Source organism: Chiloscyllium plagiosum, unplaced genomic scaffold (genome assembly GCF_037043375.1).
Source record: "Chiloscyllium plagiosum isolate Xiang-an unplaced genomic scaffold, Cpla_swu_hap1 HiC_scaffold_20, whole genome shotgun sequence".
Classification (NCBI taxonomy): Eukaryota; Metazoa; Chordata; class Chondrichthyes; order Orectolobiformes; family Hemiscylliidae; genus Chiloscyllium; species Chiloscyllium plagiosum.
Window position 1 is genome coordinate 6,797,873 of NW_028270158.1, and position 27,902 is coordinate 6,825,774.

The following is a 27,902-nucleotide window of genomic DNA, read 5'->3' on the forward strand; positions in this document are numbered from 1 at the left end:
TCCATTGAAATCTTGTTTTCTCCGTGGTGAATTTGATCAAAGCTAATGATTCAGATAAGCATGCTATTTGATGAGAGATCTTGAGAGTGGTGCAGAACCATAGCTGCTCTTACAGCATCTGTGGAGAGAGAAACAGAGTTCATATTCAGAGTCAGAACTGAATGGTATTGGAAAATGGATTCTTATATTTCTGAGAGAGAGATGTGTGGTACGAGAGACAAAGGGATTGTTTGATTTGATTTATTGTCACATGTACCTAAGTACAGTGAAAAGCTTTGTTTACTGTTAGAAACGAAAATCGCTTCTCAATAATCGCTCTAGACAAATTCAGGAAAACAAAGTTTTATTAACAAGTCAAGTCTGCAGAGTCGGGCACCCTTAAAGAAAAGGCGCGCTGAGGCTTACAAAGTCTCCATTATTTATAGGACAAGTCCCTCCTCTCCTTGGCTCCAACAAGCCATGAGGTTCACATTCTTAAAAACATCATTATTTTTATCACAAAGTCTGCAACAAAAGGCTCCAGAGTCTCCAAAGTTTGTTAATTTTCTCACCCTGTAGTCTTATCAGTCAAAAGCTTTAAACAGATGTCTCAAGTCGTACTCCCATCCTGGAGTCTTATCAGCCAAGGACTCATCCTTCTCTGCTGTGTGAATGGCTTCATTAATCAAGAGCCTGCTTGCTTTTACTATAGCTCACAAATTGTCAGCATTCTGCACAATTTAAACTACTCTACTTTTGAGTATATAAAATGGTTGTTAGAAAAGAAACAAAGGTTTTGTCTTTTATTTTAGATCAGTCTGTGGTCCAGGCACATCTTAAAGTTTAAACCGAAATTACCTCTTACATTTACCAACAGTACAGGCGGATCATAGTAAGTAAAGTAAAAAACTTTGACAGAGGCAGACAGGTTACACAGCACAGAGTGAGCGCTCGGCAAGATCAGCATTATTTGAACTTAAAGAGTCCTTTCATCGTCCAATAGCGGCCAGGAAGGAGCTGTTCCTGAACCTGCTGGTGCTTGTCTGTATTTTCTGCCTGACGGAAGAGATGGTAGGAGATCATTACCGGGTGCGATAGGTCTTTGATGATGTTGACAGCCTTAAGGGTGGACAAAGAAATTCTCACAGCTTGTCTCCTTTATATGGGCAAGACCAATCCAGACTGGGTGAGTGTCTTGTAGGCCTCCATTCTGACTATAGTAATGCCCCTGACCTCCCAGTTACCTGCTATTTCAATAAACCATCTTGCTCCAGTGTGACCGTCTCTGACCTGGGCCTGCTGCAGCATTCCAATAGAGCTGAAAGAAAGCTCAAGGACTTACACCTCATTTCCCGCTCAGGATCTGATAGCCTCTTGGGTTCAGTAAGGAATTCTATAAAATTGGAAACTGAGTGCAATATGTCTGTTGTCATTTTTCTTACATTCTCTCCCCTCTAGGCCCCCCCCCCCCCCCCATGGCCTTGTCTTGTTTGTACATTAAAACAGAAATCACTGGAAAAGCTCAGCAGGTCTGGCAGCATCTGTGGAGAGAAATCAGAGTTCACGTTTCAGATCGAGTGACCCTTCCTGAGAAGACCCTTCCTCACTTGACCCAAAATGCTAACTCTGATTTCTCTCCTCAGATGCTGCCAGACCTGCTGAGCTTTTCCAGCAGTTTGTTTCTGCTTTACAGCGTCCGCAGTTCTTTTGCTTTTTACCTTGTCTTGTTTGTGCCTTGTTGACTTCACTCTTGGGAGCAAAGACCCATTCTCTCCCTTTCATACCTCAATGTGCTCTCATTGTATCTCTCTGTTTCACTCTCTCCACTACACTGGGCTTCTTCCTCTGTCAAAAGTATTTTCCAACATCATTCAGTTCTGAAGAAGGGTTGCTAGACTCCAAGTGTTAACTCTGTACCTCTCTGTACACATAGTGCCATACCTGCTGATTTTTTTCCAGGACATTCTGTTTGTTTCCCATTTCCAGCATCCTTCCTCCTGTACATTCATTAGAAAATATATATCCTTTCATACACAGGCTTTCAACTTAAAACCAACACATAATTTTAAAACTGTTTCTCTTTCTGATCAGCTGTGGGTTTAATTGATGTACCAATTAATTCAGAGGAATGCTTCATTCAGAGGGTGGTGAAAACTAGAATTCTCTACCCCAGCAGCCTGTGGAAGCTCAGTTACAGAGCATGTTCATTGATAGATTTCTGGATATGAATGACATCAAAGGATATGGGAATAGCACAGGAGAAATGGTGCAGAAATAGATGATCAGCCATGATCTGATGGACACATGGAACAGGCTTGAATGGAATTGAATGTTTTGTCCTGTGTACCGAGACACAGTGAAAAGCTTTGTCTTGTGAGCAATACAGGCAGAGCACAGAGTTAAGTAGCACAGATAGTAAATAATAAGTAAACTTTAGCAAAAACAAAAACACAGGTACAGGCGAATGTTAAGAGTTTGTGAGTCCATTCAGTATTCTAACAACAGTAGGGTAGAAACTGTTTCGAAACTGGCTGGTGCGTGTGTTCAGGCTTCTGTACCTTCTCCCTGATGGTAGAGGTTGTAGAAAAATATTGCCAGGGTGGGATGGATCTTTGAGAATGCTGGTGGCCTTTCCTTGACAATGGGCCTGGTAGATGGATTCTGTAGGTGGGAGGTTGGCCTTTGTGATTGTCCGGGCCGAGTTCACCACTCTCTTGAATGGTACAGTTGCCATACCAGGTAGTGATACATCCAGACAGATGGGCTGATGGGGTGAATGGCCTTTTCCTGTTCCTATTTCCCCTTTCCCATCCATCACAGATGGATGGATAAATGGAATTCCGTATCAGTTAAGAGCAGGTGGCAGAGGTTGGTTCTGGTCATTCTGGCGATGATCCAAACAATCTGCGGGAGAAAATGGGATGGAAGTTCAAAGACCAAAAATGATCTTGTGTTAACTTTGCTGCACAAAGCTAAAGATACCATTTTTTAATTCCAGAAAGGCTCCCCATGTGGAGTAAGCAGCAGCTTTTTGAAGGAGTGGGGTCACTGAGCATCAATATTTTCAGATAATGTGCTTCATCCTCAATTATCAGCAATCCACCTTTTACTTTGTCCTCAACTAACTCCATTGTTCTGAATCTCTAAAAGCCAGGTATTTGTACTGAAAACAACAACTACTGGAAATCACAGCGGGCTGGACAGCATCCATGGAGAGAGAGAGAGAGAGCAAGCTAACGTTTTGGGTCTATGTGACGTGACCATGCAATTTGTTCCCTTGATTGATTACCTCTCGGTTTAATCAGGGGTCTGACGTGACATTAAGAGTCGAAACGTTAGCCTGCTCTTTCTCCACGGATGCTGCCTGACCCGCTGTGATCTCCAGCATTTGTTGCTTTCAGTACGGATTCCAGCATCTGCAGTAACTTGCTCCCTTATCTGACTGTTCTAATCCGAGCACCTGCTCTTCGTTCAATTCTGCTTCAATACAACTGTGGATTTTGTTAAACTGGGCCTAGTTATAGGAAGCTGTCTGTTAAAGACTGAAACTGCTTAGCTATGTTGTACTAGTATTTGTATCAGTGCAGACCGAGAGTCTAAGACTAATGGCCTCAGCCTTCAGGGCATTTTCCAAGATAATTGGACTCTTCCAAGGACCAGGCTTTCTGATTACCATGTTGATCAGCACGTTGACCACTTCTGCTGTATTAGTGCTGAGGAGCCACTAAAGAAGAGAAACAGTAATCGGTTTCAGAATCTAGCGACCCCGTAGACACCTAATTAAACCTAGAGGTGATCAACCATGGGAACAAATTGCATGGTTGCATTTATTAATTTACTGAGTTGTACTATGCCGCTCTCCTTCTGAAATTGGGCTGACTTGGTTGACCTCAGAAATCATTAAACTAAATTGGCAAATAAAACTTTTAACCGTACAGCACATTTGTTAATTTGGACGCATATTTTAATCTACCAGAAAATGTAGGGTGTACATTGCAATGTCAAATTTCCCATTACACCTTAGATGCATTATACATGTACCTGTAACCATTTAAATTGTTTTTTTCGAGGGGTCAGGGGAAAGAGATTTCTGTGGGTATAAATGACAGGACACCACCTTCTCAAGGGCAGCTAAGGACGGGCAGCTAGCTGGCCCAACTCACCAATGTCCCAAGACTTAATTTTTAAAAAGCCCTCAATACTCTGTCATACTCCTAGACCATCTGTTTCAAAAAGGCTGAAACGCTCTGACCAATAAAAGCTACAAACCATGGGGCTACGCTCCAGATCTTCTCAATTTTTTCGAACTGTTGGCCTTCGTTGTATCTTACACCTTGAAGTGAGACCATAAAAGGATAAGCCCAATCAAAGTAATTACATCTCATATTGTTTATTTTCCATTCCTCATGCTGACTGTGTGATAAATGTGAACTTGTGATCAAAACATTGTGTTCTTCCAGGGTGGCACAGTGGTTAGCACTGCTGCTTCACAGGGTCAGGGATGTGAGTTTGATTCCACCCTCAGGTGACTGTCCTTGTAGAGTTTGCACATTCTCAAGTGTCCTCCGAGTGCTGTGGTTCCTCTCACAGTCCAAAGCTGTGCAGGTTGGGTGGACTGGCCATTGGGAAATCGTCCATAGTGTCCAAGAATGCGCAGGTTAGGTGGATTAGCCATGGGAAATGCAGAGGTACAGGGCCAACGTGGGTTGCTCTTCAGAGGGTTGGCGTAGACTCAATGGACTGAATGGCCTGCTTCCACACTGTGGGGATTCTTTGATTCTGTCTGGGAACTGTATATCTCCAAAAAGCTGGGGCACTTGTTTTCAAACGTGGATAACTTTCTGTGGACAAACATCCCTTTCTAATTCATGCGGTGCACCTGATGATTATGATCACAATGCATGAGGATGGACTTCCATACAAACATTCCATGGACGATGATAATTGGTTCCTCTGTCAGAATAAAACTGTTGGGATTAACATCCTCAACTGCGGAACCAGACATGACAAAGACACAGTCCCACTGGCCCTGAAAGTTCTCCTGACTAATGTTTGAGAGACTTGTAACAAAGATGGGTGTAGCAGTTCTAAACTTCATACAAGTTGAACAACAGCTTAACATTGTCATACTCATGCAATGGTCCCGTACAATGTCTCAGACACCACCGTGTCAATCCTGGGTATGTCCTATCCTCTTTGTGTCAAAGCAGACTGAGAGTCTACAACTAATGGCCTCAGCCTGCAGGGCATTTTCCAAGATAATTGGAATTTTCCAAGGACCAGGCTTTCTGATTTCAGTGTTGCTCAGTATGTTGACCACTTCTGTAGTATTAGCGCTGAGGAACCACTAAAGAAGACGAACTGTTGTCATTTCCTGAAGCCAACTACCCTGGAGATACCTCATTAAACTGAGGGGTGGTCAGTCATGAGAACATGTTATATGGTTGTATTTATTAACTTAGTGAGCTGTACTATGTCACCCTCCAAGTATTCATTTGTCTTACAAATTCTTAAAGGTTAATTCACTTTACTTAAGTCTAATATTCATAAGAACCAGGAGCAGGAAGAGGTAATTCAGCTCCTTGAGACCACTTCATCATTTAATACTATCATGGCAGATTCATCACAGCCTCAACTCTGCTCTGCTGCCTGTGATCTCCCTGACCATTAGCAATTAAATTTCAGTCTGTCTCCTCCATAAATTTACTCAATGTCCCAGCATCCACTGCACTCTGGTTTTGCGGGATGGGACTTCCCCCTAATTTGGAATTTAATTCTCCTTACTATTCCTTTGAAATGCAAATGCCTGGGGATCATCCACTTAACTTTTGGCTAAGCTGTTCTCCAGGTTTTTTAAAGATTTCATGATTGTGGTTTCTTCAGCCCCTTGCTGTGACACTGAATATACACAGACTGTTTTTCCTCAGTTTTCTCCCCCATCTTGTAAACAGCTCTTCCTGAGCTGGCTGGTCAGCTCGACTCTGCTTCTGCCACAAAGTTCTATGAGAACAACTGTGCAAGTTTTCCACAAGCTACAAGTTGGAGGCAATTTGCAGCTACTTTTCCACCATCAAAACCAAACTGAAATGCCAGTTTACCACAAGGTAAATTAAACAAAAGCACCTTCCATCTCAGACTTCACCCCAATTCGCTATCTCTGTCAAAACACTAAATGTTTTGTGCTGATTCAGACAAAAATGCAAATGAATTATTTACCTTCAGTGCAACTCTTTTATTCTGCAACCCATTCGAATAATTGATGCAGCAGTGCAATTGTACAGACCCTCTCCACCAGAAATTGCTGACCATGTGTATCAGAAATGAAAAGTAATTGGGCGTGATCTGGGAGGTCCGTACATAATTTAAATAGAGTCATAAAGATGTACAGCATGGAAACAGACCCTTCAGTCCAACCCATCCATGCTGATCAGCTATCCCAACCCAATCTAGTCCCACCTGCCAGCACTTGGCCCGAGGAATAGGGAGAGAGAACAGTTAAATGCGTGGCTACAGGGATGGTGCAGGAGGGAGGCATTCCGGTATTTGGATAACTGGGGTTCTTTCTGGGGAAGGTGGGACCTCTATAAACAGGATGGTCTACACCGGAACCTGAGGGGACCCGTATCCTTGGGGGGAGGTTTGCTAGTGCTCTTGGGGGGGGGGTTTAAACTAACTCTGCAGGGGCATGGGAACCCAGACTGTAGCTTTAGGGTGCAGGACCTGGAGTGTAGGGAGGTTAGGAACATGGCATCAATTTCAAAGGAGGGTGCCTGTAAACAGGAAAGTGGTTTGAAGTGTGTATACTTCAATACAAGAAGTATACGGAATAAGGTAGGTGAACTTGCAGCGTGGGTTGGTACCTGGGACTTCAATGTTGTGGCTATTACGGAGACATGGGTAGAACAGGGACAGGATTGGCTGTTGCAGGTTCCAGGGTTTAAATGTTTTAGTAGGGTCCGAGGTGGGGGTAAAAGAGGGGGAGGTGTGGCATTGCTTGTCAAAGATAGTATTACAGCTGTGGAAAGGACGATGGATGAAGACTCGCCATCTGAGGTAGTTTGGGTTGAGGTTAGGAATAGGAAAGGTGAGCTCACCCTGTTAGGAGTTTTTTACAGGCCTCCTAATAGTCCTAGAAACGTAGAAGAAAGGATTGCGAGGATGATTCAAGAGAAGAGTGAAAGTAATAGGGTGGTTGTTATGGGGGACTTTAACTTTCCTGATATTGATTGGGAAAGCTATAGCTCAAGTTCGTTAGATGGGTCAGTGTTTGTCCAATGTGTGCAGGAGGGTTTCCTGACACAATATGTAGATAGGCCAACAAGAGGTGAGGCCATACTGGATTTGGTTCTGGGTAATGAACCAGGCCAGGTGTTAGAATTAGAGGTAGGTGAGCACTTTGGGGACAGTGACCACAATTCGGTGACTTTTACTCTAGTAATGGAGAGGGATAAGTGTGCACTGCAGGGTAAGAGTTATAGCTGGGGGCAGGGAAATTATGATGCGGTGAGGCATGACTTAGGATGTGTGGCTTGGAAAAGTAAGCTTCAAGGCAAGGGCGTAATTGATATGTGGAGCTTGTTCAAGGAGCAACTATTGAGTGTCCTTGATAAGTATGTACCCGTCAGGCAGGGAGGAAAGGGTCGTGTGAGGGAGCCGTGATTTAATAAGGAATTGGAATCCCTTGTTAAATGGAAGAGGGCGGCCTATGTAAAGATGAGGCGTGAAGGTTCAATTGGGGCGATTGAGAGTTATAAGGTAGCCAGGAAGGAGCTGAAGAGAGAGCTAAGAGCAGCAAGGAGGGGACATGAAAGGTCCTTAGTTGGTAAGATTAGGGAAAACCCTAAGGCTTTCTATAGGTATGTCAGAAGAAAATAAAAGAATGACTAGGGTAGGAATAGGTCCAGTCAAGGATAGTAGTGGGAAGTTGCGTGTGGAGGCTGAAGAGATTGGGGAGACATTGTATGAATACTTTTCGTCAGTATTCAATCAGGAACAGGACATTGTTGTCAATGTGAATACTGAGTCACAATTAATTAGAATGGATGGCTTTGAGGTATGTAGAGAAGAGGTGTTGGAAATTCTGGAAAGGGTGAAAATAGATAAGTCCCCTGGGCCTGATGGCATTTATCCTAGGATTCTCTGGGAAGCAAGGGAGGAGATTGCAGAGCCATTGGCCTTGATTTTTATGTCCTCATTGTCTACAGGGGTAGTGCCATAAGATTGGAGGCTAGCAAATGTGGTTCCCTTGTTCAAGAAGGGGAGTAGGGATAACTCTAGTAACTATAGGCCGGTGAGTCTCACTTCTGTTGTGGGCAAAATCTTAGAGAGAATTGTAAGGGATAGGATTTATGAACATCTGGATAGAAATAATGTGATCAAGGATAGTCAGCATGGTTTTGTGAAGGGCAGGTCGTGCCTCAGAAACCTTATTGAATTCTTTGAGAAGGTGACTAAGGAGGTGGACAAGGGGAAAGCGGTAGATGTGGTGTATATGGATTTTAGTAAGGCGTTTGATAAGGTTCCCCATGGTAGACTACTGCAAAAAATACGGAGGTATGGCATTGAGGGTGAGTTGGAAGTTTGGATTAGGAGTTGGCTGGCTGGAAGAAGACAGAGGGTAGTAGTTGATGGCAAAGGTTCATCTTGGAGTCCCGTCACTAGCGGTGTTCCGCAAGGATCTGTTTTGGGACCATTGCTGTTTGTCATTTTTATAAATGACCTGGAGGAGGGGTTAGAAGGTTGGGTGAGCAGGTTTGCGGATGATACGAAAGTCGGAGGAGTTGTAGACAGTGAGGAAGGATGTGGCAGGTTACAGCGGGATATGGATAAGCTGCAGAACTGGGCAGAAAGGTGGCAAATGGAGTTCAATGTAGCTAAGTGTGAGGTGATTCACTTTGGTAAGAGTAATAAAAAGATGGGGTACTGGGCTAATGGACGGATACTTGGTAGTGTGGATGAGTAGAGGGATCTTGGTGTCCATGTACACAGATCTTTGAAAGTTGCCACCCAGGTAAATAGTGCGGTGAAGAAGGCATATGGCATACTGGCTTTTATTGGTAGAGGAATTGAGTTCCGGAGTACTGAGGTCATGTTGCAGTTGTATAAGACTCTGGTGCGGCCGCATCTGGAGTATTGTGTGCAGTTTTGGTCTCCATACTATAGGAAGGATGTGGAGGCACTGGAACGGGTGCAGAGGAGGTTTACCAGGATGTTGCCTGGTATGGTAGAAAGATCGTATGAGGAAAGGCTGAGGCACTTGGGGTTGTTTTCATTGGAGAAAAGAAGGTTTAGGGGTGACTTGATAGAGGTGTACAAGATGATCAGGGGTTTAGATAGGGTCGACAGTGAGAATCTTTTTCCACGTATGGAGTCAGCTATTACAAGGGGGCATAGCTTTAAATTAAGGGGGGGTAGGTATAGGACAGATTTAGGGGTAGGTTCTTTACTCAGCGAGTCGTGAGTTCATGGAATGCCCTGCCAGTAGCAGTGGTGGACTCTCCCTCATTATGGGCATTTAAGCGGGCATTGGATAGGCATATGGAGGATAGTGGGCTAGTGTAGGTTAGGTGGGCTTGGATCGGCGCAACATCGAGGGCCGAAGGGCCTGTACTGCGCTGTATTCTTCTATGTTCTATGTTCTATGTTCTATATCCCTCTAAACCCTTCCTATTCATATATTCATCCAGATGCCTTTTAAATGTTGTAATTGTACCAGCCTCCACCACTTCTTCTGGCAGCACATTCCATACACGCACCACCCTCTGTGTGAAAAGGTTGCCCCTTAGATCCAGGTGGCACGGTGGGTCAGTGGTTAGCACTGCTGCCTCACAGCGCCAGAGACCTGAGCCCAATTCCCGCCTCAGGCGGCTGTGTGGAGTTTGCATATTCTCCCCATGTCTGCATGGGTTTCCTCCGGGTGCTCCGGTTTCCTCCCACAGTCCAAAGATGTGCAGGTCAGGTGAATTGGCCATGCTAAAATTGCCCGTAGTGTTATGTGTAGGGGAATGGGTCTAGGTGGGTTGTGCTTCGGCGAGTCGGTGTGGACTTGTTGGGCCGAAGGGCCTGTTTCCATACTGTAAGTAATCTAATCGCTTTCATATTTTCCCCTCTCACCCTAAACCTCTGCCCTTTAGTTCTGGACTCCTGTACCTTGTATATTTATCCTATCCATGCCCCTCGTGATTTTCTGAACCTCTATAAGGTCACCCTTCAGACTCCAATGCTCCAGGGAGAACAGCCCCAGCCTATTCAGCCTCTCCCTTTCATTTATTGAAATAGAGACAAGCCATCTGGATCTGTTTTACCGGGGCTCCCTATTAATTAAAGCATTCTCATTGTTAACTCTGACATTGAAGATAAACTGAGGTTGTTTTTTACATGCAATTAACTCCAAGCTTCCTTGAGTTATTTTCACTGGGATTCCTTACCAATTTCTGAATCAATAGTCTCAATTCTCTCTAGTTCAAAGAAATCCTTAAACTGAAAACCAGGTTCCAAAACTTCGCCATATAAACTAAATATTTGCAGCAACAGAAAGGAGGCTGGCAAAGATGTTGACAATTGTTCGGGTAGACAGTACCAATGTCCATCACCAAGAGCGCCACACAACGGCCTGAGCTGGCTGTGTTCTGAGGGACATCTTTGGCAAGCTCTTGTCAGGAAAAGCATGAACAAACATGAGGGAACTTGAAGCCGTCCACAATACTCCTGGGGGAATAGCCACTGCAGAGTCCTTAGGGAGTCCTAGTTCTGTCTTCACATAGTAGTTGTGTTACTGTCACTGTGCTAAATGGAACAAACTTCGAACAGATCTGGAACTCTATCAACAAACACATCGAGTTAGACCCCATCTGCCACCCCCTGAGAAAAAGAACAGGAAATTACATCACCACAGGAAATTATGTCACCACAGGAAATTATGTCACCAACCCAAAGAAACCCAAACCTATAAATAGAAAGCAGGAATTATCAAGAGCGCTTCGCCTGGAGGCCCACTGAAGGTGTTACCTAGTAGAGTGACAAAACATCTGGGAATGAACCTTCCAGCTCAGCGAGCAAACCTACATCCAATAGAACAGGCTACTGTCATTTTCTTGAGAATAGAGGAGATTGATAGGAGACTTAATTGGAAGTGTACAAAGCAACAAGGTCAGATGTCGCACGACACCAGGTTATAGTCCAACAGGTTTATTTGGAACCATAGGCTTTCAGAGCTTGACGGTCACCTGACGAAGGGACAGCACTCCGAAAGCTTGTGATTTCAAATAAACCTGTTAGACTATAACCTGGTGTTGTGTGACCAACACCAGCACCTCCATAACAAAGTAACAAGGGTGGGCTGAGCATGTTTCCCATGGGACAGAGGTCAAGTACCAGGGGGCACAGATTTAAGGTGATGGGCAAAAGGATTAGAGGGGCCATGAGGGCCCAGAGGGTTAGCCTGGCTCTCTGTGCCGCTAGACCGATGGCATTACCATGACACCAACATCTCCCCACTTCATATCTCCCACGCCCCCACCACCTGTCAGAGGCCTGTGCTAGAAAGCTGTCGTTATTAGTTGCTGTACACCAGGAGCAGCTCTGGACAAATTTCAGAGTCTGAACATTTTGATTCTGTTAACCCATGGGTAAGCTCTCTGTATTAGCATGTAAGACTTACCCATGATAGGCTTTCTCATATCTCAGGCTAACCAAAACAATATTTAAGGACATGCTGACTTCTTATATGTTTATATAAATGCTGCAAGATCTGGACAATATCCATGCTCAGGCTGACAAGCCCTGATGAAGGCCTTCTGTCCGAAACGTTGATTCTCCCGCCCCTCAGATGCTGCCTGACCTGCTGCGCTTTTCCAGCACCACACGTTTTGTTCTGACTCTCCAGTATCTGCTGTCCTGACTTTCTCCTTGGGCTAAGTGGCAAATGGTAAGTAACGTTCATGCCACACAAATACCAGGCAATGACTATCTCCAATAAAAAACATTCCAATCACGGCCCCTTGACATTCAATGTTATTACCATCAAATTGGTGTTCAAGGTGAAGTTGACCCTGATACAAAGCTATTGTTTCTGTTCAATCTATAAAGAGTGTTTTAGTTACTTCTGGGTGTTTAAAAATCTGAATCTTGGATTGAAGGGTCTGTTTCCGTGCTGTATATCTCTATGACACTATGTAATAAGGAGATAAAGTATTGTTCTTGTTTATCTTCATTTTCGATGTAATGGATTATCATTTTATTTTCTTGTTAAAACAAAGACTGCGATATTGTGTGTTTGTGGTTCAGTAAAAGATCACTTTCATAACAAACACATTTTTAAAATGATGATCTTTCCAGCTAGGTTCCTTTCAGGGGAACTGACTGTTCTGTTGCGAACATGAACTGGGCATTATTCCATAAAGCCTGGGGCCTGTAGGCCCTGTGTCTTCAGGTAATGTCACCAAGAAACAGGATTTATTTCTGGAATTGGAAGAATCAAAGCATAAGCCAGATTCTCCAGCTAAAATTGGAAGCATAGGAGAAAGTGTGATAGACTCACTCAGCTGATCAACAGGAGCTAGGTTTTGTGGATGTGGTTACAGTGACCATTATGACTATGATGTAATATCCCTCCTAATGCTTTATGCAGCTTTTGAAAGGTAAATCACACAATGTCCTTGGAAGATCCTTCCCACCTTTGCTTAGTTCAGTCACAGAGATAGAATCCCTACAACATGAGAGCAGGCCATTTGAGTCCAAACCAACCCTCGGAAGGGTATCTCACCCCTCCACCTGCATTTCCCTTAGCCAACGCCATCTAAGCTACATGCAATGGGCAATTTAGCACAGCCAAACGACCTAACCTGCACAGAGTCATGGAGATGTACAGCATGGAAACACATCCTTCGATCCAACTTGTCCATGCCGACGAGATATCCCAACCCAACCTAGTCCCATCTGCCAGCACCCGGCCCATCCCTCTAAATCCTTCCTATTCATATACCAATCCAGGCACCTTTTTAAATGTTGCAGTTGTACCGGCCTCCACCACTTCGTCTGGCAGCTTATTCCATACACGTACCACCCTCTGTGTGCAAAAGTTGCCCCTTAGGTCCCTTTTATATCTTTTCCCTCTCACCCTAAACCTATGCCCTCCAGTTCTGGACTCCCTGACCCCAGGAAAAATTCTTTGTCTATTCATCCCCCTCATGATTTTATAAACCTCTTTTGACTGTGGGAGGAAACCCACGCAGACACAGGGCGAATGTGCAAACTCCACACAGACAGTCACCTGAGGCTGGGATCAAACCTGGGTCCCTGGCGCTGTGAGGCAGCAGTGCTAACCACTGAGCCACCCTGATGTAAATTGTGGTTTTGCTCAGTATATGACAGGATTGGATTCAGACTGGAGAGATTCAAACGTGGAGTTGAATGAACATTGGGGAGAAATTGGACGTATTTTAAGAACATCGGAGAGGAAACAAAAGCTGAAGAAGCATCAGCAGTTTGAACGGTGTTGGGCTTTATGCAGAGGCCTGGGGTCAATATGGAATGCAGCGAGTATCTGCTACAGCCTGTTGGAGGAAAGGTGTAGTTGGTAAATTTGCTGATGATATGAAGATAGGTAGGAAAGTGAGTTGTGAAGATGACATGAGTAAGTGGGTAAAGATCTGGCAAATAGAGTACAATGTGGGAAAGGTGACTATTTCTCTCCTGAGAAACTGTAAGTGCAGGCTTGTATTCATTAAGCAGAAGTCAACCGCTCTATCCAATTTTATCCACGATAGAAGCCATCCTGAATTTAAATCAGGGTTTGAGTGATTCTGTGATTAGTGCACTGCTGATGAAAACAAGTTTCCAATCTTAGGTTGTCTTTGTACCTCTGAACCCTCTACTGTGAGGGTAAACTATATTGTACTGTCTAAATGTGAAGATTAACAATGCTCTAATATATTGACTTGGATACTTAGTGACCAGTAAGAATTTTCCTTTTTTAAGCACCACTGAGATTTGAACAAGTGCTATTGAGTTGGATCTGAACAAACTGTACTATCACTCTTTCAGTACATAGAAATTGTTAAACATAAAATGCCCATGGTATGTGACACTTAGCAAATGTCACATCTCTCAATCTTCATACTCTAACTCGAAACATTAATGTCTGAAAGAAATGGTATCCTATTTTGTGCTGAATAGATCAGGATGAACTGATTCCTCATTTCTCTGGGGGACCCTGTTCCATAGATTTACCACTTGCTAACTGAGATGGTGTTTCTGAAAATTGCTTTTACATTGCACCCTCTTCAAGCCCAGACCGCATCCTTTACTTGTGCTGTTTTAGATGAGGTGGAACAGATTTATTCTAAAGGGACAATCAAAAGCATTTCAACTCTCAAGCTTCTTGTTATTACAATGGGATACAATCAATTGACATTAATTTATAATCATGTCATGCTGTAATCAAATCCCACCGCTCACCCAGTCGTTTCAGTTGTGCTGTTCTATATCCTTGCAATAGATAAAGTCTCTTTTTCTATATTATAGCAAACAGAGCTTTATGCAGGAATGTAGTCACACACATATGTGCAAACTAGCAGCATTATCTTCTAATTTCAGCTCAGTAGTGACCTCGTAAAGATAGAACATAGAACATAGAAAAGTATAGCACAGAACAGGCCCTTGGGCCCACAATATTGTGCCGAGACTTAATCCTAATGTAAAATATTGTAACTTAACCTACGCACCCCTCAACTCACTGCTATCCATGTGCATGTCCAGCAGTCACTTAAATGTCCCCAATGACTTTGCTTCCACCACCTCAACTGGCAACACATTCCATGCATTCACAACTCTCTGTGTAAAATACCTACTTCTGATGTCTCCTTTATACCTTCCTCCTAATATCTTCAAACTATGACTCCACGTACCAGTCAATCCTGCCCTGGGAAAAGTCTTTGGCTATTGACTCTTATCTATTCCTCTCATTATTTTGTACATTAAATTGCTTTACAAATGGTGTGGTAGTCCAATGGTTAGCACTGCTGCCTCACACAGTGTCAGGGACCCAGGTTCAATCCCATCATCGGGCGACTGTCTGTGTGAAGTTTGTACAATCTCCTCATGTCTGCGTGGGTTTCCTCCCACAGTCCAAAGATGTGCAGGTTTGGGTGGATTGGCTGTGCTAAATCACCCACAGTGTCCCGGGGCCTTTTGGCTAGGCGGGTTAGCCCTGGGAAATACAGCAATAGCGGGATGCTCTTCAGAGGGTCAGTGTGAACACAATGGGCTGAATGGCCTGCTTCCACACTGTAGGGATTCTATAATTCTAATGCCCAGTGAGCATCCTTGTCATTGTCTATCAGGACACACAGATCTCTTACTTTCCATACACATAACTGTCTTTTCCTTTTTTTTAAGTAATGTTTGACTCGCTGGATTGTTGCCTTGTCTCCAAGTAAAGTGTTTTCTGAGATAAAAGTGGAGCCAGTGGATGTATTTTATTTATATTTAGAGAAGGTGTTTGATAAGATGCTGCATCAAAGGCTCTTGCAGAAGTGAAAGCTCAGAGTGCAAGGCTACCATACTGTTCATTCTGGAATGGACAGAAGATTGGGAGATAGTGAGGGCTGCAGATCCTGGAGATCAGAGTCAAAACATGTGGTGCTGGAAAAGCACAGCCGGTCAGGCAGCATCGGAGGAGCAGGAGAGCCGATGTTTCGAGCATAAGCATTCCTGATGAAGAACTTGTTGCTCAAAACATCAACTCTCCTGCTCTTCGGATGCTGCCTGACCGGCTGTGTTTTTTCAGCACCACACCTTATGGACAGAAGATTGGCTGGCCAACAGGAAGTAGAAAGAAATGGGTCATTTTCAGGCGGACAGGATCTCCCAAATGGTGTGCCACAAGGGTCAGTGCTGGGGCCACAACTCGTTGCAATTTATATAAATGATTTGGTTGTAGGGAGCAAAGGTAAATGTGCTGATGACACAAAATTAGGAAAACGAGGTGTGAGAAGGATGTACGTAAATGGGCAAGGATCTGGCAAATACGTGGGGAAGTGCGAAACTGTCCATTTTGGCAGAAAGAATGAAAAAGAGGCATGTTATTTAAACAGTGAGAGGTTGCAGAATTCTGCGATGCAGAGAGATCTAGGTGATCTAGTGTACCCGAGCAGATTTATGTGCAGATACAGCAAGTAACCAGGAAAGTGAATAGAATCTTATGTTTTATCATGAGAATGCAAGAGTAAGTAGTTATGCTTCAGTTATACAGAGTGTCAGTAATATTGCATCTGATTCGATTTATTTATTGTCACATGTATTCTGTTACAAAGCACAGTGGAAAGTGCTGTGTAGAGTCATGACTCTCTGGTGCCATCATAAAACACAGAAAAATAAACCAAAACATAGAATATAAAGGCAGAAAAATGAAGTGTTCACCTCTGCAGTCCTTCTAGTTAAGTGCTCCATGAGCCACCTCCAGACTGGTCAGGCACATGTCTGCTTCACCGCGTTGCTGCTCCTGCTGGAACAGAGGTTTCCCACCTCTGACACCATCCTGCCTCCACCAACACTCTCATCACTATGTCCTCAATGGGCCTCGCCAATGTAGACCCTATTGACGTTGCTGGGTACCACACTAGCTCAGACTCGACTCGCCCACCATGAGTCCTCTCCGGGCTCACTCCAGCATCTGGATTACTGTGTACGTTGCTGCTCACTGCACTCAAGGAAGGGTGTTAATGACTTCTGGAAGCAGTTCAGAGAAGCTGTACTCAACTAGAACCTGGAATGAACAGATTGCCTTAAGAATAAAGCCTGGATTGGCCGGGCCCTTATCCCCTGGGGTTTGGAAGAGTCAGAGGTGGCTGAACTGAGAGAGACCGGATCCTGAGAGAGACTTGACCGGGTGGATGTGGGAAGGATAGTTCCTCTTGTGGGAGAATCTAGAACTAGGAGCCATTGTTTAAAATTAAGAGGTCACCCTTTTAAAACCAAGAGGAGGAAACATTTTCTCTCTCAGATGGTTCTGAATCTTCGAAATTCCCTTCCTCAAAAGGCAGTGGATGCAGAATTGTTCAATATTTTTGAGACAGAAGGAGAGTGATTCTTGATGACCATGGGGATGGAAGATTATCGGGGATATGCAGGAATGTAGACTTGTAGTTAAGATCAGACCAGCCCAGGATCTTATAGAATGGCGGGGCAGGCTCAAAGGGCCAAGTGGCCTCCTCTTGTTCCTTACTGGTCTTCACATTGACTGACTTTCCTCAGCTGCTTGCCCACCATTTCCCAAGTGTATTCAAATGTTTAGTTGGAGGCCATTCCAATTTGTCTAGCCCTGGATACCAGATAAGCAGACTGAGCTTTTAGAGAGAGTGAAATGCCCCGATTGGTGGGTGAATGGCCTACCGTAAACATTCAGGGCGAAGGGAGGAGAGCAGAGGGTTGGATGGGGCAGGCAGAGGGAAGAGGCATGGGCGAAATTCAGCAATGGTTTAAAGTGGGACATGGGAGGGAGACGATGGAGGAAGTGCCAGGGAGTGAGTGCCGTGGAGCAGATCAGGGCTGCGGTGAATCGAGGGCTATCACCTGCACCGTTAGGATGTTGTAATCGGCTTGCTGGAGAGTTTTGTACCAGCATGTTTTCTTTATCAATCATTTATCGAACTGTTGTACAATTTTCTCCCTGACTCTGATGCTTTTATTTTGTACAGAAAATGTATCAAAGACTTTACTGAAATCCAAGTGCACCATATACACTACCTTAAACATAACAAACACTTTGGTCACACCTTCAATGAAATCACAGTAACTACAGGGGTCTCCAACTTGCAAACACTCATACTTAATAAACACGATCTCACACAAGGTCACTTTAAAGACCTGATGTATGAACATTTTCTGTATTTAATGCACAGTTCCTTTCCATTGTCCTGCAGTGAGTTCCCACAAACTAATTTGCGGCTGGACTCCAGGATGGAACCCATTCCCAACCCAGGGACTGCCTGGAGATTTCTACCATCACTACTTTCAGAAACTCATCTCTTGATTGCATTTGCATCCAGAGCTCAGTGAACTTTATCTCGAGGAAGGGGTTTTGGTACCTGCATCTGTCCTGGATGCTAAATTGTTTACTGGGCCACATTCACAACCTATTTATCGAACAGCATCTGCCTTCTCTTTCAGCACCTCTCCAATGCTCAACAATTTCTGCAAGATTCGTGCCAGAGTTTCTCTCATTTGCTCCCTTGCTTTTCTTAAGGATCCTTGGCTGCATCTTATCTGGCCCCAGAGATTTGTTTGCCTTATGTCTTCACAGCTGTTCAGCAACGCTACTGGTAATCATGTGAATACTGTCACACCTTACCTCTCCAACACCCATTAGCTCACTTTCCAAATCAGAGACATTGCAAGTCTCCTTGATAAAAACTGATAATACAAACTTTGTTTGGAGTGTGTGTGTGTGAGAGAGTGAGTGTGTGTATGAGTGTGTGTGTGTGTGTGTGTGAATGTGTGTGCAAGTGTGAGTGTCTGTTTGAGTATGTATGAGAGTGTGTGAGTGTGTATGAGTGTGAGTGTGTGTATGAGTGTGAGTGTGTGTATGAGTGAGTGTGTATGTATGAGTGAGTGTGTGTGTGTGTGTATGAGTGAGTGTGAGTGTGTGTGAGTGTGTGTGTGGTATCAGCTGACAGATCCTCATCCAGTCCCATTTTCAGAGGTCAAACTTCATTCCTGTTTTTCTTTTATTCTGAATCTATCCTTCAGATATTTTATTATCATCTTTCCTTTCTTGCTTTTTTAACTTGACCACAAATGGTTAGATTTAGATAAACAGAAAAGCAGAATGGGATGCTCCAGCAGAGATCCTCTGTTTCATCTATTTATTTCTCCTTTCCTTTTCTTTATCTCTTGGTGTTGGTCTCTCTGCAGCTCGCAGTATCATCTCGGCCTGGTCTCTCCAGGCTCGCAGTATTGTCTCGGCCTGGCCTCTTCGTGACTCGCAGTATTGTCTCGGCCTGGTCTCTCTGTAGCTCGCAGTATCGAATTGGCCTGGCCTCTCTGTGACTCGCAGTATCGTCTCAGCCTGGTCTCTCTGTGGCTCACAGTATTGTCTCGGCCTGGCCTCTCCGTGACTCGCAGTATTGTCTCAGCCTGGTCTCTCTATGGCTCGCAGTATTATCTCGGCCTGGTCTCTCTGTGGCTCGCAGTATTGTCTCGACCTGGCCTCTCCGTGGCTCGCAGTATTGTCTCAGCCTGGTCTTTCTATGGCTCGCAGTATTATCTCGGCCTGGTCTCTCTGTGGCTCGCAGTATTGTCTCGGCCTGGTCTCTCTGTGGCTTGCAGTATTGTCTCGGCCTGGCCTCTCCGTGGCTCGCAGTATTGTCTCGGCCTGGTCTCTTTGCGGCTCGCAGTATTGTCTCGGCCTGGCCTCTCCGTGACTCGCAGTATTGTCTCGGCCTGGTCTCTCTGTGGCTTGCAGTATTGTCGTGGCCTGGTCTCTCTGTGGCTCGCACTATTCTCTTGGCCTGTCCTCTCCATGACTCGCAGTATTATCTTGGCCTGGTCTCTCTGTGGCTCGCAGTATTGTCTCGGCCTGGCCTCTCCGTGACTCGCAGTATTGTCTTGGCCTGGTCTCCCTGTGGTTCATGGTGGTGTCTCGGCCTCGTCTCTCTGTGGCTCATGGTAGTGTCTCGGCCTGGTCTCTGTGGCTTCCAATATTGTCTCGGCCTGGTCTCTCTGTGGCTCGCAGTATTGTCTCGGCCTGGCCTCTCTGTGACTCGCAGTATTATCTCGGCCTGGTCTCTCTGTGGCTCGCAGTATTGTCTCGGCCTGGCCTCTCCGTGACTCACAGTATTGTCTTGGCCTGGTCTCCCTGCGGCTCATGGTGGTGTCTCGGACTGGTCTCTCTGTGGCTCATGGTGGTGTCTCGGCCTGGTCTCTCTGTGGGGCATGGTAGTGTCTCCGCCTGGTCTCTCTGTGGCTCATGGTATTGTCTTGGCCTGGTCTCCCCGCAGCTCATGGTGGTATCTCAGCCTGGTCTCTCTGAGGCTCATGGAATTGTCTCGGCCTGGTCTCCCTGCGGCACATGGTGGTGTCTCGGCCTGGTCTCTCTCTGTGGCTCACGGTATTGTCTCGGCCTGGTCTCTCTGTGGCTCATGGTATTGTCTTGGCCTGGTCTCCCTGCGGCACATGGTGGTGTCTCGGCCTGGTCTCTCTGTGGCACGTGGTGGTGTCTCGGCCTGGTCTCTCTGTGGCACATGGTGGTGTCTCGGCCTGGTCTCTCTGTGGCACGTGGTGGTGTCTCCGCCTGGTCTCTCTGTGGCTCGTGGTCTCTGCCTGGTCTCTCTGTGGCTCACAGAATTGTCTCAGCCTGGTCTCTCTGTGGCACATGGTGGTGTCTCGGCCTGGTCTCTCTGTGGCACGTGGTGGTGTCTCCGCCTGGTCTCTCTGTGGCTCGTGGTCTCTGCCTGGTCTCTCTGTGGCTCACAGAATTGTCTCAGCCTGGTCTCTCTGTGGCTCATGGTATTGTCTCGGTCTGGTCTCTCTGTGGCTCATGGTATTGTCTTGGCCTGGTCTCCCTGCAGCACATGGTGGTGTCTCGGCCTGGTCTCTCTGTGGCTCACAGAATTGTCTCAGCCTGGTCTCTCTGTGGCTCACGGTATTGTCGGCCTGGTCTCCCTGTGGCTCATGGTAGCGTCTCAGCCTGGTCTCCCTGCGGCTCATGGTAGTGTCTCGGCCTGGTCTCCCTGCGGCTCATGGTGAGTCTCAGCCTGGTCTCTCTTCAGCTCATGGTGAGTCTCAGCCTGGTCTCTCTTCAGCTCATGGTGAGTCTCAGCCTGGTCTCTCTGCAGTCATGGTGGGCCTCGGCAGGTCGCGGTGGTGTCTCAGCTCAGCATGTGAGTGGGTCTTGCCTGGAGCATGTTTCCGATGCACTGGGGGATTCTGGGAGGTGGCAGCTTCAGCATCAGTGACAGCACCACGGCCCAATGTGGGAAGAACAAGTGGAAAGAGCGGGCAGTGAGGGAGCGCTCCCCCTGGTATCTGTGCTGGCAGTGTCGAGGTCACCTGGAGAGGGAGATAAGCAGAGGACTTGTCAAAAACTGCTGAGAATTTAACCTGTTCCTGCAGTTTCCTAGTTTAAATTAATAAAGACTTTAATTTTAACTATTATCTTATTAATTTATTTTTCTACTTATTCTATGAAGATAATGCTTAACCTCTCAATTCTGTTTCTCTTACTACTTTGTACCTAAGCCTCTTTGTACCTAGGTACCTTTGTACCTAAGATGGCGCCTCGTGTGGTTACATTATACACTTTTCACTGTATTCCTGTACTCCTGTCCTTGAGTACATGTGGCAATAAAACCTAAAATATAAAAATCTTGAAAATCTTCCTTGGTATTTTGAGGCCTTTTCTTTTGTGTTGAATCCATTTTAATTTGGAGCTATTTTTCTTTATTAAACAGCAGTTTGATAGTAAAGGGGAGAGGGAGATTGAGGATGGTAGTGTAGTGCTGATGCTACAGTAGGAGTGCTTTGGTGACATGGACTCAAAGCCAACCACAGCAGCTCCTAGAGTTTCAATTTGAATTAATAAAAATTTGGAATCAAAGCTAGTCTCAGTAATATGGACATGGGACAACCTGGTTGTCAAGAATATGTGGTAAATGGGTTCAAAACTTATGGGGAGAAGGACAGGAAGGTGGGGTTGACGATTATCAGATCAGCCGTTGAAGGGCAGAGTGGCTCAAAATTCTTCCATATTATGGTCTTAAAGAATAAATTAACTTGATTTTAAAATTCCATTCTCCTTTTCAGTTGTTTCCATGGTTCTCCCTCGTACCTCCTTCAGCTCCACTACTCTCAGAGACATCTGCACAGGTTCAATTCTGCTGTCTTGAGTCCTGGCTGCTTACACCTCGCGCTCTCTCTCTCTCTCTCTCTCTCTGCCTTCAAAAGCTCCTTAAATGTCTCTTTTTGAGTAAGCATTATTAGCCTTCGGCTGTAATATCTTTATACGGGTGGGTGTGAACATTTGACTTTTAACGTTTCTGCACAATGCTTTAGAATGTTCTGTTATGTGAAAGGTGCTATATAAATGCAAGTCAGTTTATACTGTTGAATGCTTTAAACCCTTGGAAACTCTTTTCAAACAGATAGGAGTGTCACCCGTGCTTGGTATGATCACATATTAATCTGTAGCATTCACAGCAAGTTTACTGGTGAGTGTTCTCATCTCTGGTTACGTCAAATGTAATTGTGTTCTGATTACTGGTACCTAAAACCTCAGCCAATGTTTCATCATAATCAAATCTGAGATATTTGTTGACCCTTTTGCAAAGTTTTGTCTCAGAAAACACACCTTTATTCAGTGAAGAAATTCCTTTTCCTGATTTCAGGTGAACACCATGAAGTTGGAGTCAGTGTTCCATTTCTAGCCACTTCCCTTCTTATCCAGCTCAAAGATTTCACCTTAGCCTGGAGGCTCCCTTATTTATCCCGAACAATACATTTCCACACCAGAAAGTGAGAGTCTGAGCTGTAAAATTCTTAAAGTTTAATACAGTGAAAAGTATTGAACTGTCAACTTGTGTTACAATAACATGAGGAGGTGTGATGAAATGGGGGAATTACTGTCATCAGGTACCATAGTAACCAGTTAACCTTATGCATCTGTTTAACATTTGTGGTCAAATGAAGTGATAAATACAACCTCACTCTTTCATTTGAAGGTAATATCTAGGGCATCAGCCTTCAGAATTGCAATAAGAGTCCAGAGAGGATTCTATTGAAATCTGATCATTTAACTCAGTGAGCAGAATTAATTCTTTTGGAAACAAAGTCAGAAATTAGAATCCTAGAATGTCACTGTGCAGAAGGAGGCTATTTGACCCATCATGTCTGTACTGGTTCCCAGCTAGTCCCACTCTCCAGCCCCAATTTCCAGAACCCTCTAAATCCATAAATTCCAAATCCATATCCAGTTCCCTTTTGAAACCTCCTGTGGAATCCACCTGCCCTTCACTCCCAGGCAAACCCTAACAACTCTCTCAGTAAAAATGTTTCTCCTCATCGCACTCCTAGCTCTCTTGCTGACAAATTGCTGGGAAAGTTCGGCAGGTATGGCAGCATCAGATGCTGAAAATCAGAAACAAAAACAGACATTTCTGGAGAAACTCAGCAGGTCTGGTGCGGAAAGAAACAGAGTTAACATTTCGGGTCCAGTGGCCTTTGTTCAGAACTGATTGCAGCCAGGAAATGGTGAAGGTGGCCTGGAGGGAGAGGGGGAAGAGTGAGTGGTAGGTCAGGATGGAGCCCAGAGAGAGGGAGAGAGAGAACAACAGTCAGGCAGAGTGTGTAAAGGTCAGTCTGGGAGAATGGAATAGCTGATATTGGGAGCCATTAGTGGCTGACAGCGGGTTGTATGTGGTAGCTGCCCATGTGATGACAAGGCCTGTTGTGTGGGGGGTGGGGTGAGGAGATGGGAGAGATTGCTTAGGTCCAAAATTGTTGAACTCTATAGATTCTCCCAGACTGACCTCTACTCCTTCCCTTGTCTGCCCGAGTGTGCTCTCTCTCTGGGCTTCACCTTTACCTATCGTTTACTCCTTCCCCTCTCCCCATCCCATTGTCAGCAGATACATCTGCCTTTTCCTAACTGCTATCCGTACTGAGGAAAGGTTGCTGAACCCGAAACTTTAACTCTGTTTCTCTCCCCACAGAGGCTGCCTGACCTGCTGAGTTTCTCCAGCAATTTCTGTTTTTGTTTCTGATTCTCTGTATCTGCAGTTCTTTGGGTTTTCTTGTTTTAATTCGTTTGGAGTATTTTCCAACGTCTATATGCAGGAATGATTTGTTCATTGTACCGAGAAGTGGCAGTGTGTGGATTACGGTTGAGATCAGGCACCCAACAGCGATTTGAAAGCATTGATGAGGGACTTGCTGGCGTTTGAGTTGAAGTGAAATGAGGGATGCAGTTAACAGCTACATATAAGGGTTAGTAATGGGACAATAATGTCTTTTGAAGGTCGAAGTATAACCATATCTAGTGGTTCTGAAATTGAAACTGGTTTCATTACCATGGTATTCACCTGTCTGTGTAATAATGGTCTTATTGCCGTCCTGGTCTTCCTTTTCATTGATGTTTATTACTCTTTTTAAGAATGTTCTGTGTTGATTTAATTTGGTAGTTCACCTTTGCCTTTGAACTTATAATCTTTGTATTCTGTCGTGTTGTGCTCATCTCCATTGCCTGTGTACTTGATGTCTCCTTACTTCACCAGAGTCTCACTTGTGTTGGGTTTATTTTCTCGCTTTTAGTGAATTGATTTTACTGTGCTCTGTGAATTATTGTTTTAAATGTTTTGGAAAGTTATTCTGCAGCATTGTTTACAATCTTATTTTCCCAAGTTTTATTCTCAGGCCCTCAAAGTCCATTTTTCTCCAAATAGTTACATTGATTTTCTTCAAACTTACTGCATCTTGACAATTCTTCTGGAAGTGTAAATTACATTAAGGTCACTTTTGTTGAGCTGCTCTGCTATTTTTACTTCTCTTACCTGCTCTTGCCATTCCATGACTAAGTTCGTTAGTGAATTTTTCGATGCTCTGTTTTTGTACACCCAGGATGAGACAGGAGTGCGGTACAAAGTCTAGGAGCTCTGTTCCTTTATTGCCTTTACCTACAGTTCAGCTCAACCAATAACTGGGTTTCTGAAGCTCCCCATGATTATTATTGTATTTTTTTCTAACACAATTCGTTAATTTGTCTGCATGTTTCTTCTTTCTCCTTCCTTCCACAAGCAAGTGGTCTGTCGACTATGTCATTCCTGATGAAGGGCTTTTGCCCGAAACGTCGATTTTCCTGCTTCTTGGATACTACCTGACCTGCTGTGCTTTTCCAGCACCACTCTAATCTTGACTCTGATCTCCAGCATCTGCAGTCCTCGCTTTCACCCTGTAGACTACATCTCCTGTGTTAGGCAACAAGAGGATTTTTGTTTGGAATAGAGTCCAAGACCACACTTTTGACTTAAACCACACTCCATTAAACTCACACTAATTACCAGTTCCCCATATTTATACAACCAATTCACACCCAATTAACCCTTAATTTGTATATCCATTACCTCTTCCCTTGTTTCATTAGGCTTCAGGCATCCCTTCTGATCATATTCAATATTAATATCCTAGTCTGATGGATCCTTTATTGTCTTTTAACTCTAGTCATATGAATTCTAATTTTGTTTTCCTGATCCCCATTATGTATGCCCCTTTCTCTACTGCCATTATGGTCAGCTGTTGTTCCTTCTTTTCCCAATGAACCCTGTAATGTAGGAGCTCTTGTTGTGCAGAGTGAGAGTGTGACAATCCCTAGGCCACAAGTCCTCAGGTTCCAATACTCCTGGCTCCACAAGTGTGGAATAACATCTCTGAACAGGTCACTCTGAAATTACATAAACCCTGCGCTGTTTCTTTCTGAATCCTGATTTTCCAGTCACTTGAATAATTCTGATCAAGTCTGATTTCTCACAATGCACGATTGCCATTAGTTCCTTTGTTTTATTAATAACGTGATGTGGAAGTGCTGGTGTTGGACTGGGGTGGACAAAGTTAAAAATCACACAACAGCAGGTTATAGTCCAACAGGTTGGGCTATAATCTGGTATTGTGTGATTTTTAACTTGATTACTAACACTGTACAGGCATTTTAACTAATATTTTTAAAATAAGGATTTCTGTTTAAACATCTTTTTACATTCTTGTTCTATAGTTCTGTTAGTGTCCTCCCATGACTGTCCTCCTATTATTTCCTATCTTCTGCTGCCTGTGTGGTTGATAGGAGGTCGGTTAGCTGGATGTCTGGTTTATCAAACTGAGTTAATATCAACAGCAGGGGTTTAATTTCTGCACCAGCTAAGATGACCATGAATCCCTCTCCTTGCCTGAGGCATAATCACCCTCAAGGTAAACCACCACCAGTCATTTCTCTCTCTCTCACTCATGACGTTACCTTTATTGTTGAGGCTGCTTATGTTTCTCATTGACCCCTCCCCTCCATCTTACAGTTTAAGACTTTTGCCATCCCTGTTTCTACTCGGGGATGGGTCCCTTCCTTGTTCAGGTGGAGTCCATCCCATTGATGGAGCTTCTTCCTGTGCCAGGACTGGTGCCAAAGTTCCTATGAAAAGCCCTTTGGCCGTGTGTGAGTTGCCCTGACTTTTGCCTGTTTGCCTATGGTTTGCTTGGTAATGCTGAAGTTATTCCTCCACAAGGTGGAGGTTTGGGGTGGCACATTGGCTCAGTGGTTAGTGCTGCTGTCTGACAGAGCAAGTGACCCAGGTTTGATTCCAGCCTCAGACAACTGTCTGTGTGGGGTTTGCACATTCTCCCTGTGTCTGTGTGGGTTTGCTCTGGTCTCCTCCCACAGTCCAAAGATGTCTAGGTTAGGTAAATTGACCATGCTAAATTGCCCATAGTGTTCAGGAATGTATGGTTAGGTGCATTAGTCAGGGGTAAATGTAGAGTTATGGGGAATGGGTTTGGTTGAGATACTATTCAGAGGGTCAGTGTGCTGTTGTTGGGCCAAAGGGCCTGTTTCCATGCTGTAGGGATTCTAAGTCCTGCTTTTTCATTTTGAACGTCGCCCTTGGGACGATTTCAGCCTTGTTTCTTCAAACAGGGACCATGGGAAAAAGATTTGGCCCCTTTCTGTTCCAGTTTCCCAGCATCCTTTAGGGAGTGCACTGTTTGGCCTTTTCATCCGTGGCTGTAAAATATCTTATCCATTTCCAGTTCCATTTAATGATAGCCTGCTTTAAAACCACCCCGTATGTATTCTACACCTCACCATCATTCACCCCCCCACCCCCATTTTGCCAGCTATTAAGGCACCTGATATTTGAAATTCTCTTCTGAAATTCTCTGCCTCACTTTTGTGCAACAACTCTCTCCTTAAAACACTGCTGAAAAAACTGAACGTTTGCCCAGCCGTCCTGTTAGGTGTGACAGGGTCAAAGAGCTGCACAGCACAGAAACAGACTCTTCGGTCTAACCCGTCCATGCCGATCCCAACCCAATCCAGTCCCACCTGCCAGCACCCGGCCCATATCCCTCCAAACCCTTCCTATTCATATACCCATCCAAATGCCTCTTAAATGTTGTTATTGTACCAGCCTCCACCACTTCTTCTGGCAGCTCATTCCATGCACACACCACCCTCTGTGTGAAAAGGTTGCCCCTTAGGTCTCTTTTATATCTTTCCCTCTCACCCTAAACCTATGCCCTCTAGTTCTGGGAAAATACCTTTTCTGTTTACCCTCTCCATGCCCCTCACGATTTTATAAACCTCTATAAGGTCACCCTTCAGTCTCCGATGCTCCAGGGAAAACAGCCCCAGGCTTTTCAGCCCCTCTAACCCTGACAACATCCTTGTTAATGTGGTTCTGTGTCCAAATTCCTTTTGTGAGGTTGCATCAGGCTGTTTCCATTCTGCTATGTTAAAGGCACTGTGTAAATGCAAGTGGTTGTTGTTGGTCTCTGCAACAATAGAAGGAACACCATATTAATTGGTCGATGCACAGTGGGAGAAAGCTGAGCACGTGGGGTTAGAATTTCAGACCGTGTGTTCAACACAGTGCTGCTGTCAACTGAAGACACCTCTGTTTGTTTTCAATTGTTAATGCTGGAAGGACATTGAATTGCTTTTGGACTGCAAGAAATTAGAAGCAGGAGTGGGCGTAAGGTTGCTCTAAAGGACAGGATAACCCATTTAAAAATGAATCAGAACTTTTACACTAGGTGCTTGCTTGCAACACCTGTTTGTAATTGTTGCTAATGGACTGCAGTGTTGCTGAGGCAGACCCACAATAATATCGGGTTTGGGCATCAACTGTGTAAAGTGATAATGAAAGTGTCACTCAGCTCATTGCGTCCCTTCA

The 27,902-nt window shown here is 44.7% G+C and overlaps 1 protein-coding gene and 1 pseudogene across 1 annotated transcript in view; both read left to right on the top strand.

Annotated features, from left to right (window-relative positions):
- LOC148146562 (large ribosomal subunit protein eL37-like) overlaps nucleotides 1-18,992 on the top strand; it is a 33,367-nt pseudogene extending 14,375 nt beyond the window's left edge.
- The window catches only part of shisa9a (shisa family member 9a), a 427,797-nt gene that overhangs the window by 63,648 nt on the left and 336,247 nt on the right, over nucleotides 1-27,902 (top strand). The window lies entirely within an intron of this gene.